General features: G+C 40.1%; 1 pseudogene; it reads left to right on the top strand.

Annotated features, from left to right (window-relative positions):
- LOC117469815 overlaps positions 1-15372 on the top strand; it is a 117498-nt pseudogene that overhangs the window by 98982 nt on the left and 3144 nt on the right.

Here is a 15372-nt window from a genome sequence, read left to right as displayed (position 1 = left end):
ATTACATCAAGTCAACTCAAAGTCCATCATCGTGTTCACACTGGAGAGAAACCATACTGCTGTGAACAGTGTGGGAAAACTTTTTCTTGTTCTCGTTACCTCAGAGCACACCAGCGCATCCACACTGGAGAGAAACCATACTGCTGTGAAGAGTGTGGAAAAACATACATTACATCAAGTGAACTTAAAGTCCACCAACGCATCCATACTGAAGAGAAACCGTACAGCTGTGACCTGTGTGACAAATCCTTCAAGACCTCTGGACAATTAACGGTTCATCAGAGAGTTCACACTGGAGAGAAACCTTACAGCTGTGACCTGTGTGGGAAAACGTTCACTAAATCAGGTAATCTCACAATCCATCATCGTATTCACACAGGGGAAAAAACCATACTGGTGTGAAGAGTGTGGGAAAATGTTTCGTTCATCAAGTAAACTCACAATCCATCATCGTATTCACACGAGAGAAACCATACAGCTTTGAACAATGTGGAAAAACTTGCAATACATCAGGTCAACTCACAAGCTGTGACAAGTGGGAAAATGTTTTCTTGTCGTGACCTTAAAATCCACCAGTGCATCCACACTGGAGAGAAACCGTACAGCTGTGACCAGTGTGACAAGTCATTTACTCAATCAAGTAATCTTAAGAGGCATCATCGTATTCACACTGGAGCGAAACGATACAGCTGTGAACAATGTGGGAAACCTTTTACTCAGATCAGTACCCTTAGATCCCACCAGCACACTCACTCTGCCTCCATCTGATCCTTTTCTGAGTCAAGCTAGCATTCCCCCTGTTTTCTCCAAATGTAAGTGACTTTACGTTCTAATAAACATGTTATTTTATGGACTACATTCAGACCACCCAAAATCCTGCCGTCCTCACACACTTAGCTATAGATGTGAATGCTCTGGTTAATAAAAAATTTCTTTTGATTTAGATAAAGCAGCCTTTTCACATGTTTCTGTCTGTAACGTTGTGACGGCTGCACATTGATGTAAGGTGTTTCTTCTAAACTTTAGTGGCAGGAGAAAAGGATTAAGACATGTTGTTTATCATGAAATGAACTATGATACATGTACTGTATATTATCCTCGCAACTGCATTAGTTAATGTCCACTTTTATGTACAGTTTGTGTGTGTGGGTCATTAAGCCTCAGATCGCTCCTTTGAGCCATGCCGATCATCGTGTTTTCTTTTTTTGTGGATTATAGCCTAAATAGGCCTACAAACATTTCAGTTTTTTGCTGCTGAAGTGCGCAGGAGCAACAGCCTTTTTTTCAATGAAACTGTAGTGGCCTGGATTAGGCAGTAAAGACAATTTCGGTTTATCGCCGAGCGGACTTTTTGTTGTTTTGTTTGGCTGGAAAACTCAATATAATTGAATAACGTATAAAACCTGTGTTTGTTTATTTTGTGAATGTGTGGATGTTTATCAGTTCTGTTTTGCTTTTCAAACATTATTTCTTATCAAGAACCCCTTTTGCGTTTATTTAACACAGCTATTTTTGATAGTTGATCGTTACAACGTACAATGAATTGTTTTTTTTAACGTTTTGGTTCAATTGAAAAGTTGGAGTTGTTTTTTGGTACTTTGTTTTTTACATTACATTACATGTTACTTGTTAGACGCTTTTATCCAAAGCGATGTGTCTTGCCCAGGGACACAACGACATGCTGACTGCAGTGGGGTTTGAACCTGTGACCCCCTGATCCCAACATCAAGGCTCTATCCACTGCGCCACACGCCTTTCGTATTTACTTTACAAAACACTAAAACACGTTAGGTATGAGAAGTGATAAAGCACATTTGTGACGTTCTTGCTTCTTTTTAACAAACATTGTTCTAGTGAAACTCTGCTATAATATTATTTTATGTTCATTATTTGACTTCATTGTGACGGCCGTTAGTTTTCTGTGTTCTCAGTAAATGTGATTCTTGCTGCTGTAATAATCTGAGCTGTGAACTTAAAACTTGTTTTCTATTTTCTCATTAAAGTTGTCGATACAAAGAGACTCTTTGACTCATCATTAGAAACTGTTTAATGTTTTATAATGACTTACAATCACTTTGCATTAGGGTTTTAATTAATGGTCTTTATTTGAACTGCAGCTATATTGAAAAGGAATAATTTGTTTGTTTAGTAAATTAGTAATTTCTTCCCAGAATTCATCATTTATTTTTTGCAAAGTGATTTTTGTTCCTCTCTTAAATAAAAATGTTTAATGCCTCATCTGCAAAATGTTATTGTTTTTTTTACGTTTTTTTTATTTTATTCATTATATATTTGATATGTATTCATAATTAGAGCAACTGTTAAAAAAACAGGTTAAATCATTTTTCTTTTAATAGATTTGCTTTTCTTGGTTTTCCAGTTTTTATTTCCCCCATGTGTTGCTGTAGTTTCACCACTTGATGGCACTGTCTGTTTTTCCCCCTGGATTTCAATGAAGTTTATTGAAAAACGACATAGTGGCCAACTGCGGTACTACATCTTCCGTGTCAGTCCGTGACGTTACGGAGTCCAAAAAGAAACGTCTTTAAATCAGCGGATACTTTAAAAAAAATTATATAAACTACCCGGTATGAACTCTTTTATAGCCTTTATTTTAGGTTTTAAAAAGTTATAAAATGCTCTTAACCTGTTTCTCAGGTCTCAGGCTCGAAATTGACATTCGCAGAACAAGTGACCACTCACACTGTGTGTGTGTGTGTGTGTGTGTGTGTGTGTGTGTGTGTGTGGACACTGTGATGGATCATTGGAGCTATGTGCAGCTCAAGGCATATATGCTCGAACGGGAGCTGCCTGGACGCTGCAATCATGTTGCGCGCACTATCCGTGCTGAGTGTGCTGACTTTTCATACAATGTCCCACTGTCTGGCTACCAGCATAAAGTCAAGTGCTCGGCGCAGTTGTCGGCGAAATGTCGCTCCTCTGTTTTCATTGAAACACCTCCTTATATCTGTTAGCGTAACTAGCTAGCACCAGATGCTAACAACAACAACATGTAAGGTGTGCCTCGCTCGCGCCACACATACACACACCCTCCCGGTCCTCCCGATGGCCAGTCCGGGCCTGCCAGTGAGCGTGGAAGTGTGGTCTGCCACAAGCGGGCGGCAGGAGCGGGGCTGTCAGCATCAGCTTGTAGATGGTATTTTAAACTCGATGCGCTCTGAAACTACGGGGCGGCCGAGGACGAAAAATACACATGCGTTAAAATAATTAGTGGTGTTAATTTTTTTTTGCGTTAACGCGTTATTAACGCGTTAACTTGACAGCCCTAGCTTAGACACATGCATCCAATCGGCTCTATACGCAGATGATGGGGCTATTTGGATGAGGGGAAGAAATGCCCCATACGTAAGGGAGAATATAGGTAGAGCGATTAAAAAAGAGTAGAGGTGGTCATATAACTGGGGATTCAAAATGTCAGAAAGGTAGCAAGTCACGCTACATGGTATTTACAAACAAACGCAAGATTGATGGCCAACAGCTAACACTATATGATCGTCCAATGACAAAGGTGAATGAGTTCAAATACCTAGGACTGTGGTTTGAGGACAGAGGGTGTCGTTTTTTCTCATACTGATATTCTGAACAAACTGTGCTGTTGTATTTGCTGTAAAGTGTCTTTACTGTAGGGTATTTTATTATATGTACAGCACTTTGGCTCGACCAAAAATCGTTTAAAAATGTGCTATATAAATAAAACTTGATTTGATAGCAAATATCAATGGAAAATGCATATTAATCAAGTGGAAACAAAATGCAAAAACTATTACATTTATTGCGAGCTGTAGCTGGATGCAACTGGGGCGCAGGCAAACAAGCATTAATAGACATTTACAGATCAATTATGAGGTCCACAATAGACTATGGTTGTATAGCAGGGCTTCTCAAACTCCGGACCAAGGTCCGGATCCGGACAGAACTGCAAATCAATCCGGACCGAACCCTGTGTCCCATTATAAAAAATAAAAAAATTCTGATTCTGATCAATTAATGTACATCATCATGTACGCGCGTCTTGTGTCTGACGCGTTGTGAGAATGAACGTGCATATAGATTTACTTGTGTGCGCGAGCGTGACACGCATAGCAGACCGCAAGTTAACCGCAAGTTTACCTTGACATACTGTATGTATGTATTGAATGTGTGTGTGTATACAGGGGCGCCGTTTACCGACAGGCAAGGCAGGCAAGAGCTTGGACCAGAAGGGGGCCCCCAAAGAAGGTAGATTAAGAAGGTCCACAGCAACGACAACATGAAACACCCTTTAATTTACTGCAACGACATGTCGGGCCCCATGCATAGAGCGCCAAGAAACTGCTTCTTAATTTCAGTTTCGTTTCTCCGCTCGGGAGGGGGGGCAATGATCCGGACCAGTGACCTTGTATAAAGTTCACAACTGGACCTTTAATAAAAAAGTTTGAATACCCCTGTTGTATAGTGTATGGAACAGCAGCAAAAACATCGCTTTTAGGTTAGGGTTAGGGGTTAAGTAGCGGCTGTATATTGGAGCGATAAAGTCATCCCCTATCAATGCAGTTCTGATAGAAGCAGGAGAGACGCCTCTGGAGATCAGAAGAGAGAAACTTGCTATGTCATACTGGGTCAGGCTACAAGGAAGTGGAGAAGAAAATATTACAAACAGAATATTACAGGATTGCTGGGAATATACAAAGTTCCAGGGACGAGGGTTTGGCTAGACGAGTAAGGAGAGAACGAGGGCATATGAAGTGGAGACCATCACGTTTGCCAAAGCAACCCCATTTAGCAGTGTTCCTCCATGGCTTTCCCAGAAGCTAACATAGATATGAGTATTGTAGAAAGGAAAAAAGAGTGGCAAATAAATGAAGTGGGAATTAAAACAAGTATGTATCTGAACGAAAAGTACTACAATTACCTAAAAATGTACACAGAGGGTTCTGAGAACAAGGAAGAGTGTGTTGGAGTTGGTATATACATCCCAGACTTTAAAATATCGATTTCAAAAAGAGCGTCTGATCAATTATCAGTGTACACAGCAGAAATGCTGGCTGTAATAATAGGATTACAGTGGGTTGAAGAGGTCAGACCAGATAGGGTGGTGATGTGCACAGATTCATTGTTCCTTTTAAAAAGCATACAGTCAACAACAACTGCCAGAGAAGACATTCTCATAGAACTGAATCACAGCCTGTTAAGACTCCACAGAGGCGGTATAGATCTGCAGTTCTGCTGGGTGCCTGCTCATGAGGGGGTGAAAGGGAACGAGTGTGCTCATGAGGGGGTGAAAGGGAACGAGTGTGCTCATGAGGGGGTGAAAGGGAACGAGTGTGCTCATGAGGGGGTGAAAGGGAACGAGTGTGCTCATGAGGGGGTGAAAGGGAACGAGTGTGCTCATGACTGGGTGAAAGGGAACGAGTGTGCTGATAGATGAGCAAAAAGTGCACTACAAAAGGAAATCACATTACCAGTTCAACTTGGAAAAGGAGAAGGAAAAGCAGTCATTAAGAAGAAAGGGATGGAGATCTGGCAGAAAAGGTGGGAGGAAGACCAGAAAGGCAAAGAGTATCATAAAGTTCAAAAGACAATCACAATTAATATTTAGAAAGAAACAGAAGGGAGGAAATCACGATAGCTAGACTCAGAATAAATCACACAGCATTGAATGGTACGCTGTATGTCATGGGGAAAAGTGACAGTGATAAGTGTGGGAGCTGTGGAGTAAAAGAAGATGTGGAACATATCTTGTTACATTGTGACATCTATAAAGCTGAAAGAGAAAAGCTAAAGGCTGACGTTTTCGAGGCGGAGAGGGAATGGAGTGGTTGGTGTTTTGGGAACAAAAGGAGAGGCAGTGAGAGCTACCAGAAAGGCAATGTTTGCCTTCTTGAGTGAAACTGGGGTTGGGAAAATAATTTGACAATGGGTCAGGAAAGATCATAGATTTTTATTTTTGTTTTATTTGTTTCATGTTTTTTGTTGATTTATTTATTTATTTTTATTTTTGATTAGATCATAGGTTGAGAGATGGAATGATTATGATGATTCATACTCTTGTACAGTAGGTGGCGGTATGCACAGTTAAAGTTGTTTAGAATCCGCCAAAAATCAAGAGAAGAAGAAGACTGACTGAGAGCGGGAGATGGGAGGCGGGGCTTATGGGAACACTCTACTGCGCATGCTCTGTGGGCCCACATCCCGGTACTTCTGCTTTCGACCGTGCTCTCAGGCAGGATCCAGTTGTTGTAAAGCTTCCATCAGTCGGAGTCTCTATCAGCTCTCATTCATATATATCTGTGATATATTAGAATATAACCCGTTCCTCTCAGGAGAAGAAGAGACGAGAGGAGCTTTAGAACAATTCCACCTCTTCATCCGGGTCCTTATCTGCTGTTAGCTGCTTCATGCTAGGTGGCTAATGCTAGTCGGTGAACATCAACAAACTGACGAACAAAGAGTAGCAGAAACACCGGGTAATACTGTGTACTTTTACTATAATACTGTGTACTTTTACTATAGCACTGAGTTGTTTTACTGCTGATAATACTGAGTACTTTAAAACTGATAATACTTGGTACTTTTTTAATTTGGAGCTGTTAATCGATCATTCCTCACAGCAGGCTAACCAAGATGGCAGCGCAGACAGCAGCAGCTAGCTCTCCCGAGTTTTCAGTGTTTTTAACGTGTGTTCGTCTAGTTCACTTCTAACATCCCGAACCGATAGTACCGTCAGGAGTATACAGTACAGTCGTGAGTTCTTGCTGGACATGGAAATAACAACAAAACAAACAATAGACGCCACGCTGGCAGAGGTACTCAGCGGCTTTGGAATACGTTCAACCACGTGCTGAATAGCCCGCTATTCCGAGCATCATGGCTAATGTTCGCTCACTGGACAATAACATGGACATCATAAGACTACCCCGGTCGACCCAGAGTGGGATGAGAGAGTGCTGTGTGTAAGTTTTGACGGAATCATGGCTAAATGACAACATCCCAGAATCTGCCATTCAGCTCGACCGGCTAACATGCTACCGCTCAGACAGCTACGGTTAGCGGGGGGAAGGCGGTGTGATTGTTCACATCAGTGATGCTTGGTGTAGGGACGCTGTGGTTTTCTACAAACACTGTTCGCCGCTGGCGGAGTTTATGCTCGTGAAGTGCAGGCCTTTCCATCTTACCCTAACCTGCTAGCAGGATGGAGTTAATTTCTTCCCACCTCTGCTGTTAAGCTACTTCTTAGCTGTAGATTGGTTTTGTGTTGACTGCAGTGTTAATACTTATTTCAGAGACCCAGCAGGAGAAGGAGCACTGAGAGCAGCATGGAGGAGAACAAAGAGACTCCCAGAACTCAGGTCAGTTTTCACTTCGTCACAATATATTCCTAACACTGTTATCCCTTACACTGGGGTACATTTGTGTTATTTAAGGACTTTAAACCTGTACTTTTGTTTAAGGTTAAACAACCTTGAACATTGTCGGTTTTATTTTACAGACTCTTATATTTAGATATGGGTTCAGGTGTATATCAGTATGTAGTGTCTCTACTTTAAAGAGTCCTCTCCTGCTGATGTTCAGGTGTATATCAGTATGTGGTGTCTCTACTTTAAAGAGTCCTCTCCTGCTGATGTTCAGGTGTATATCAGTATGTAGTGTCTCTACTTTAAAGAGTCCTCTCCTGCTGATGTTCAGGTGTATATCAGTATGTAGTGTCTCTACTTTAAAGAGTCCTCTCCTGCTGATGTTCAGGTGTATATCAGTATGTAGTGTCTCTACTTTAAAGAGTCCTCTCCTGCTGATGTTCAGGTGTATATCCGTATGTAGTGTCTCTACTTTAAAGAGTCCTCTCCTGCTGATGTTCAGGTGTATATCAGTATGTAGTGTCTACTTTAAAGAGTTCTCTCCAGCTGATGCCGTTTTGAATCCAGAATTATTTTTGGGGGGGGGGGGGTCTGGGACCCGGAATAATCTGCGGCCGGGAGCTGTTATGTGCCATCATTAAGCGCATGGTGTTATTTTTTTATATATTATAATGAAGCGCGAGCTTTGTGCTCGAGTCTTCCTGTCTGTCGGCTGAACTCTGCTGCTCTGCGATGAGGGTCTAGCTTCAGCAGCTACATTACCTACGGGTGTGTTCGTTAATAGTAACTGTGCGGTCCCGAGTCACTGTGGCACAGACTGGACAGCTGTTAGAACGAGCCGTTCAGGTGTTCAGTGCAGAGCTCCCTGTCGGAGCGGCAGAGTGTGTTGTGAACTGAAACGTTTTTCTGTCGCAATATTATTTAAGGAATCGTTGAGCTAGCAAACTATTATACATTGTCACATCTGCTAACGTTAGCTTTCGTTTTCTAATCGTTTTTTTCATAGGCTATAAACAGTGGTCGTACAAGTATAGATATTGTACTTGAGTAAAAGTAGAAGTATTTCATTCCATTTCAGAATAATATATGATGTGTTTTATAATGATTGATCATTCAAGTTTTATCAAAGCTGGTTAAGGTGCAGCTCGTTTGAACGACTTTGTATACTGCAGGGTAGCTTGTGAATTTACTCCAGAGGCCTGTACTACGAAGCCGGATTTTCGCTTGGCGAGCTAACTTTAGGGAAAACTCTGGGTTTCCGGTCCTACGACGTTGGTTATTTTCTTAACAGGCTAGCCTGTTCCGGAGCAGGTTAGGTCCCAGGCTAAGAGGTCAACTCAGTGAAAGCACCGCCTGCTGACCAATCAGAGCTCAGTGTGCAGAGTTTAAAGCGATCAAGTCATATTACAGGAGAAAGGAAATACAGTTTGACTGCCGTTGCAGGAAAGACGGCCGGCAAAAATCACAGACTGTGTGAACGTGAAAATGAATAGAATATCACCTCCCATCTTCAGAGCAATCCGACTATTATAACATTAGCGTTAAGAAAACGTACTTACATATCTGCCACAACATAAGTAACCGGATCAAAGTAACATTAAGCACTGTGAGTGCAGACGTCGATGTGTTCCATTATCATTCATATCATATCACAATGTATCATATATTTCCTTATCTGAGTCAGCTTCTTGAGCCGTATCTGGCCGTGCAACACTCAGTGTCACATACTGTATGCAGAAGTATTATTTTAAAGGAGAGGTGTCATGCTTTTCCGGTTATTACCCGTCCCCTTGTGTGTTATGAAGGTTTTTATGCATGTAAACGGTGTGCAGAGTCAAAATCCTCAAAGTACACCCTGTAGCGAGTAAAACTCTAACACAGAAAATACCTCCCCAAAACGCCTCGTTGGAGATACTTCATTGTCCATTTGATTCTTCCGGGACGGCATGATTTCAAGCCGTACCCGGAACGAAATGGACCAATCCGTGGAGCCGTTACGTCCGCGGAGCCGTTACGTTAAGCCCCCGCTGATTGGTTCAAATTGACCAATCCACAGACTTCCTCACACACACATCTGTGTGCAGGGAGCAGGCAGCTCAGCTGATTTCTCCTCCCTGGCTGCAGGCTGATAAGAGACAGTTGGGATCGCGGCAAAATTCTCTCTGCAGACCCATTCTCTCTGCAGACCCATTCTCTCTGCAGACCCATTCTCTCTGCAGACCCATTCTCTCTGCAGACCCATTCCCTCTGCAGACCCATTCTCACAGCGTTTATCAACCTTTTTCTTACTCAATATCAAGCCACACTTATTGTTTTTACTTCGGATGTGACTTTGTGTGTGCTCAGGATGAGTTTGGCTGTGTTTAGTTATGTATCCTAAACAAGGAAACAACACCTCCACGGAGCTCAGCGCGATTCACAACGTCCCGACCAATCCGAGCACACTGTGCTCACAGGGAGGGTGGGGGCTGGAGCTATTGGAGCTACAACGAGCCGTTAAAGGCAGAGAGTGAAATTCAGTGAATACACGTAGTTTACAGAGATGCTGTTTGAGAAACCAATGCGAGTTTGGAAAAATGCACAGTATAAATCTATTTTAGTAGACCTCAACAATGGAATTATGATCAGTGGAAATGGCCATGACACCTCTCCTTTAAGCAATACATTAAGTTGACGAAACACTCGAGTCAAATGTAATTAAAGTCAGATCCACTCGTGTCTTAGACGGGGCAGTGATATCATAAACCTGTTAATGTACGCATTCAAACACTTTTTCTTTTACCAGCTGTATTCACCTTGCAGGTGCAGCTATGTGACTTTCATCCTGGATAAAGTGTTTAAGTCAGGGGTCTGCAACCTTTTTGACCAAAAGAGCCATTTTGCCCCCTTTTCCAACACTTTTTTTTGTCTGGAGCCGCAAAACATATTTGTTGTATATATTGTTATATCATAGACAAAAACTACAGTTTTTGCATTTATTATGTATATGTTAACAAGTAAACTAGCTGTTCACACTATTCCTAATATTACCCATAAATATTAGCAGATTCTATTTTATTTTTAAAACATATTGATGTAAATACATACACATATCGGTATGTTGTATAAATATTGCAAATCAAAACCTTTATTCACTACTTATTACCAAAAATCGTAGTTCTATCTCCGGTAATCATGCATTGAAATGTCCCGCCACGAACTTCCGGGGAACTATTGATTCTCCCTGAACCACGTGACGATCAAGCATTTTGGACTTCCGTTGTCATAACTCTCTCTCTATATGGCGCTGCCTAACCCTAACCTGCTAGCAGGATGGAGTTAATTTCTTCCCACCTCTGCTGTTAAGCTACTTCTTAGCTGTAGATTGGTTTTGTGTTGACTGTAATGTTAATACTTATTTCAGAGACCCAGACGGAGAAGGAGCACCAAGAGCAGCATGGAGGAGAACAAAGAGACCCCCAGAACTCAGGTCAGTGTTCACTTCATCACAATATATTCCTAACACTGCTGTCCCTTACACTGGGGGACATTTGTGTTATTTAAGGACTTTAAACCTGTACTTTTGTTTAAGGTTAAACAACCTTGAACATTGTCGGTTTTATTTTACAGACTCTTATATTTAGATATGGGTTCAGGTGTATATCAGTATGTAGTGTCTCTACTTTAAAGAGTCCTCTCCTGCTGATGTTCAGGTGTATATCAGTATGTAGTGTCTCTACTTTAAAGAGTCCTCTGCTGCTGATGTTCAGGTGTATATCAGTATGTGGTGTCTCTACTTTAAAGAGTCCTCTCCTGCTGATGTTCAGGTGTATATCAGTATGTAGTGTCTCTACTTTAAAGAGTCCTCTCCTGCTGATGTTCAGGTGTATATCAGTATGTAGTGTCTCTACTTTAAAGAGTCCTCTGCTGCTGATGTTCAGGTGTATATCAGTATGTAGTGTCTCTACTTTAAAGAGTCCTTTCCTGCTGATGTTCAGGTGTATATCAGTATGTAGTGTCTCTACTTTAAAGAGTCCTCTCCTGTTGATGTTCAGGTGTATATCAGTATGTAGTGTCTCTACTTTAAAGAGTCCTCTCCTGCTGATGTTCAGGTGTATATCAGTATGTAGTGTCTCTACTTTAAAGAGTCCTCTGCTGCTGATGTTCAGGTGTATATCAGTATGTAGTGTCTCTACTTTAAAGAGTCCTTTCCTGCTGATGTTCAGGTGTATATCAGTATGTAGTGTCTCTACTTTAAAGAGTCCTCTGCTGCTGATGTTCAGGTGTATATCAGTATGTATTGTCTCTACTTTAAAGAGTCCTCTCCTGCTGATGTTCAGGTGTATATCAGTATGTGGTGTCTCTACTTTAAAGAGTCCTCTCCTGTTGATGTTCAGGTGTATATCAGTATGTAGTGTCTCTACTTTAAAGAGTCCTCTCCTGTTGATGTTCAGGTGTATATCAGTATGTGGTGTCTCTACTTTAAAGAGTCCTCTCCTGTTGATGTTCAGGTGTATATCAGTATGTAGTGTCTCTACTTTAAAGAGTCCTCTCCTGCTGATGTTCAGGTGTATATCAGTATGTAGTGTCTCTACTTTAAAGAGTCCTCTCCTGCTGATGTTCAGGTGTATATCAGTATGTAGTGTCTCTACTTTAAAGGGTCCTCTCCTGCTGATTTTCAGGTGTATATCAGTATGTAGTGTCTCTACTTTAAAGAGTCCTCTCCTGCTGATTTTCAGGTGTATATCAGTATGTAGTGTCTCTACTTTTAGTGAGTCCTCTCCTGCTGATGTTCAGGTGTATATCAGTATGTAGTGTCTCTACTTTAAAGAGTCCTCTCCTGCTGATGTTCAGGTGTATATCAGTATGTAGTGTCTCTACTTTAAAGAGTCCTCTCCTGCTGATTTTCAGGTGTATATCAGTATGTAGTGTCTCTACTTTAAAGAGTCCTCTCCTGCTGATGTTCAGGTGTATATCAGTATGTAGTGTCTCTTCTTTAACCTGTTATGCCCCATTCGGGGGGAAAAGCGCAGCATCTGCAAGAAACAGCGTCTGAGGGCTTCTTAATATTTAAATGACGAAATGATGGAAACTAGCTCAAAGCTAAATCTGGCACTGTTACTCTTGACACATTTTAATGTTTTAAGTGTTCATTACTGTGCATTGTCCCTGCCAAATAAACGATTAAATAAATAAAAACCTATTAATGTGTCATACCCACTTAACGGGAAGAAACTCAGCGATCAGACAATATTAACCATTTTTAGCAAAACAAGACATAAGGGTTATAACAAAGGCTCTGAATTAGCCCTGAGCAAAAATGCTAACACTTAGCACAGAACTCACGTTAAAATACCCTTATTACTTATCGTATCTGCACAAAGAAGATATCGATTAGCAAGCTGAGATTGCACAGATTCGACAGGTATTGGTATCATTACTGACCAGTGCTCATTTAGACGCTTCTGGTGAGACTTGTTTTGTTTAGTTAAAAATTGATCATATCGTCAGTTAGCTGAGTTTCTTCCCGTTAAGTGAATATAACACATTCATAGTTTATTAAATGTTAAGAAGCCCTGAGACACAGTTTCATGAAAAAAAGAGCCCGTAGCCCCTGCCAAGGGGGTCTATGGGGCTTAACAGGTTAAAGAGTCCTCTCCTGCTGATATTCAGATGTATATCAGTATGTAGTGTCTCTACTGGGACATGTCTCCATGCTTTAATGTTCAAAAAGCTCTTTATTGTGCCTGTGTTGCAGCACCTCTTTTCACCCTCTGTCAAAATTCAGAGAATCTTTTGGAAAAAAAAGTCAAAATTGTAAGGAAAAAGGCAGAATTCTGATTTAAAAAATGTTTCTTTGGAAATAAAAAAATAAAACTAAATTCGGATGAAAAGGTCAACATTTGGAGAAAAGAGGTCAAAATTAAGATTATTTTTTTTTTAAATCAAAATTATAATTCAGAGTTTGGAAAAATCTCAATATTGAAAAACTGTGTGATTCTGAAACATGTAAATATAAAAAAAAATCATAAGTACCCTGTATCAAGATTGATGCAAAACAAGTGAAATTTGACCTTTTTTATAGATCGGTCGATTTTGATGATTGACATCTCTTTTTAACCATTAGAGCCAATATAATTGAGGGGAAGTTCCTAAAAATCCATCTAAACATTACCCATTGGTGAATAGAGTGATGCGTAGCCAGAATGCCCAAAACAGGAAGCTGTCATACACTCTGGTAGCTATGATGGCAGATACATATGAAAACTCTGTGTTTGACATAAATATGGAATGATGGATTATCAGTTATCATTTCAAAGTGACACGGACACATTGGATTAACCTTCAGCCGCGTTATCCTTTTAATGCCATTGAACACAACTTTTGATCAGAACAACAGCTAAGGTAAGACAATGTCCTGTGTTTCCTCCGTAATGCTACGTGGTGTGATGTCTGTGTTAGCTTCCCATGTCGCGAGTTCTGACCGTGCAGTGATGAGACGTATACCAGTGGAATCTTTGGAATCTCAGCTTTCAGATATGTCGTTTGTGCAGATAATATGAAGTTTATAAGATCGTTTTTGCTAGTTATGACCGGAAGTAGCATTAGCCCGTCTTCGCTAAGGGCTGATTTAGACGCTGGTGAGACTTCATTTCATTTCATTTCAATCTTTATTTCGAACGGATTAAAAAATAACAAATAAAAAATAGCAAATGTGAAAAAACAGAATACCGTATTGTTAAAATACAGTATTTATCCACATTCACGATAATATTTATATATTCAACAAAAAAAATCTTCATATTAATAATAATAATAATAAATAAAAATAAATCATGTGTCCGAAAGGGAGTAGGAGGAAGCAAATGCTTATTAATTCCCACCCCTTACTTGATCAATGATTGTCCTTTAAGTCATTGTGCAAGTTATTCCTACTTGCATTTACATTTATACATACATACATTCTCATCTTCAATCACCTCTCTTCATTCTCATAGTTTTCCAAAAAAGTGTTTCTGTACATCCTTTTAAATTGAATTATGCTTGTGCTTTGTTTTAACTCCTGCTCCAAACCATGACTTGTGTTTTGTTTTGGTAAAAATGGTTCATATCGTCAGTTAGCTGAGTTTCTTCCCGTTAAGTGGGTATGACACATTAATAGGTTATTAAATATTAAGAAGCCCTGAGACACAGTTTCGTGAAAATTGTTGTGTGTGTGTGTATGTGGAACTTCCCTTTCGATTCTATTGGCTCTAACGGTTCAAAAGAGATGTCAATCACCAGAATCGACCAATGGGTTCCAGAGAAACGGCAAATACACCCAAATGACCCCAGAGGTGGGTTTCTTTTGGTGCTAAATCTCTCTAAAAAGGTCAAATGTCACTTGTTTTGCATCAATCTTGATACAGGGTATTTATTATGTTATAGTTTGGATTCCTAAAGCTTTTAGTCTCCGATCCCATCATTCAAGGGTGGTTTTCACTATAAGTAATGTTTTTTTTGGACGGACACTATAATCTGAATTTACTTTCAAATAAAACAATTCTATATTGATTCTGACTTTTCTACATCCAACTCACAGGTTTATCATTGCTTTGAGAAAAAAGATTATTAATTTACCCCTTTTTAGAAGTGAAGATATTGTCATTTGTTCTGGGAATGTCATTTTCGACCTGAAAAACAGGCTTGGGCCTTAACAGGTTAAAGATATCAGCTTATAATTTCTCCAGTTAATTACTTACATTAAGACAATTGTTTTTTGTATTACAAGTTTTCTGAAATAGCATGTTTAAATATGCGCATATAATCATACATTTCAGGAAAACAATTCTGAACATTGGATGAAGTCAGGTTCAAAATTCTTGTTTCATTTTGTAGTCATATTAGAATCTAAAGTTTTTATTGAAGGGATTTTGGATATCTCTTTTTATCACTCCATAAATCAGAAAATACTGTCAACAGCCCTAAAATATCAATTTGTGCCATGTTTTTAGGTATAAAATGTCATATAATTCATGCTATATATGAACAAACCCTT

The sequence above is a fragment of the Trematomus bernacchii genome, unplaced genomic scaffold (genome assembly GCF_902827165.1).
Source record: "Trematomus bernacchii unplaced genomic scaffold, fTreBer1.1, whole genome shotgun sequence".
In the NCBI taxonomy this organism is placed as follows: Eukaryota; Metazoa; Chordata; class Actinopteri; order Perciformes; family Nototheniidae; genus Trematomus; species Trematomus bernacchii.
Note: the sequence above shows the minus strand (reverse complement) of the source record. Positions and strands in the feature narration are given on the sequence as shown.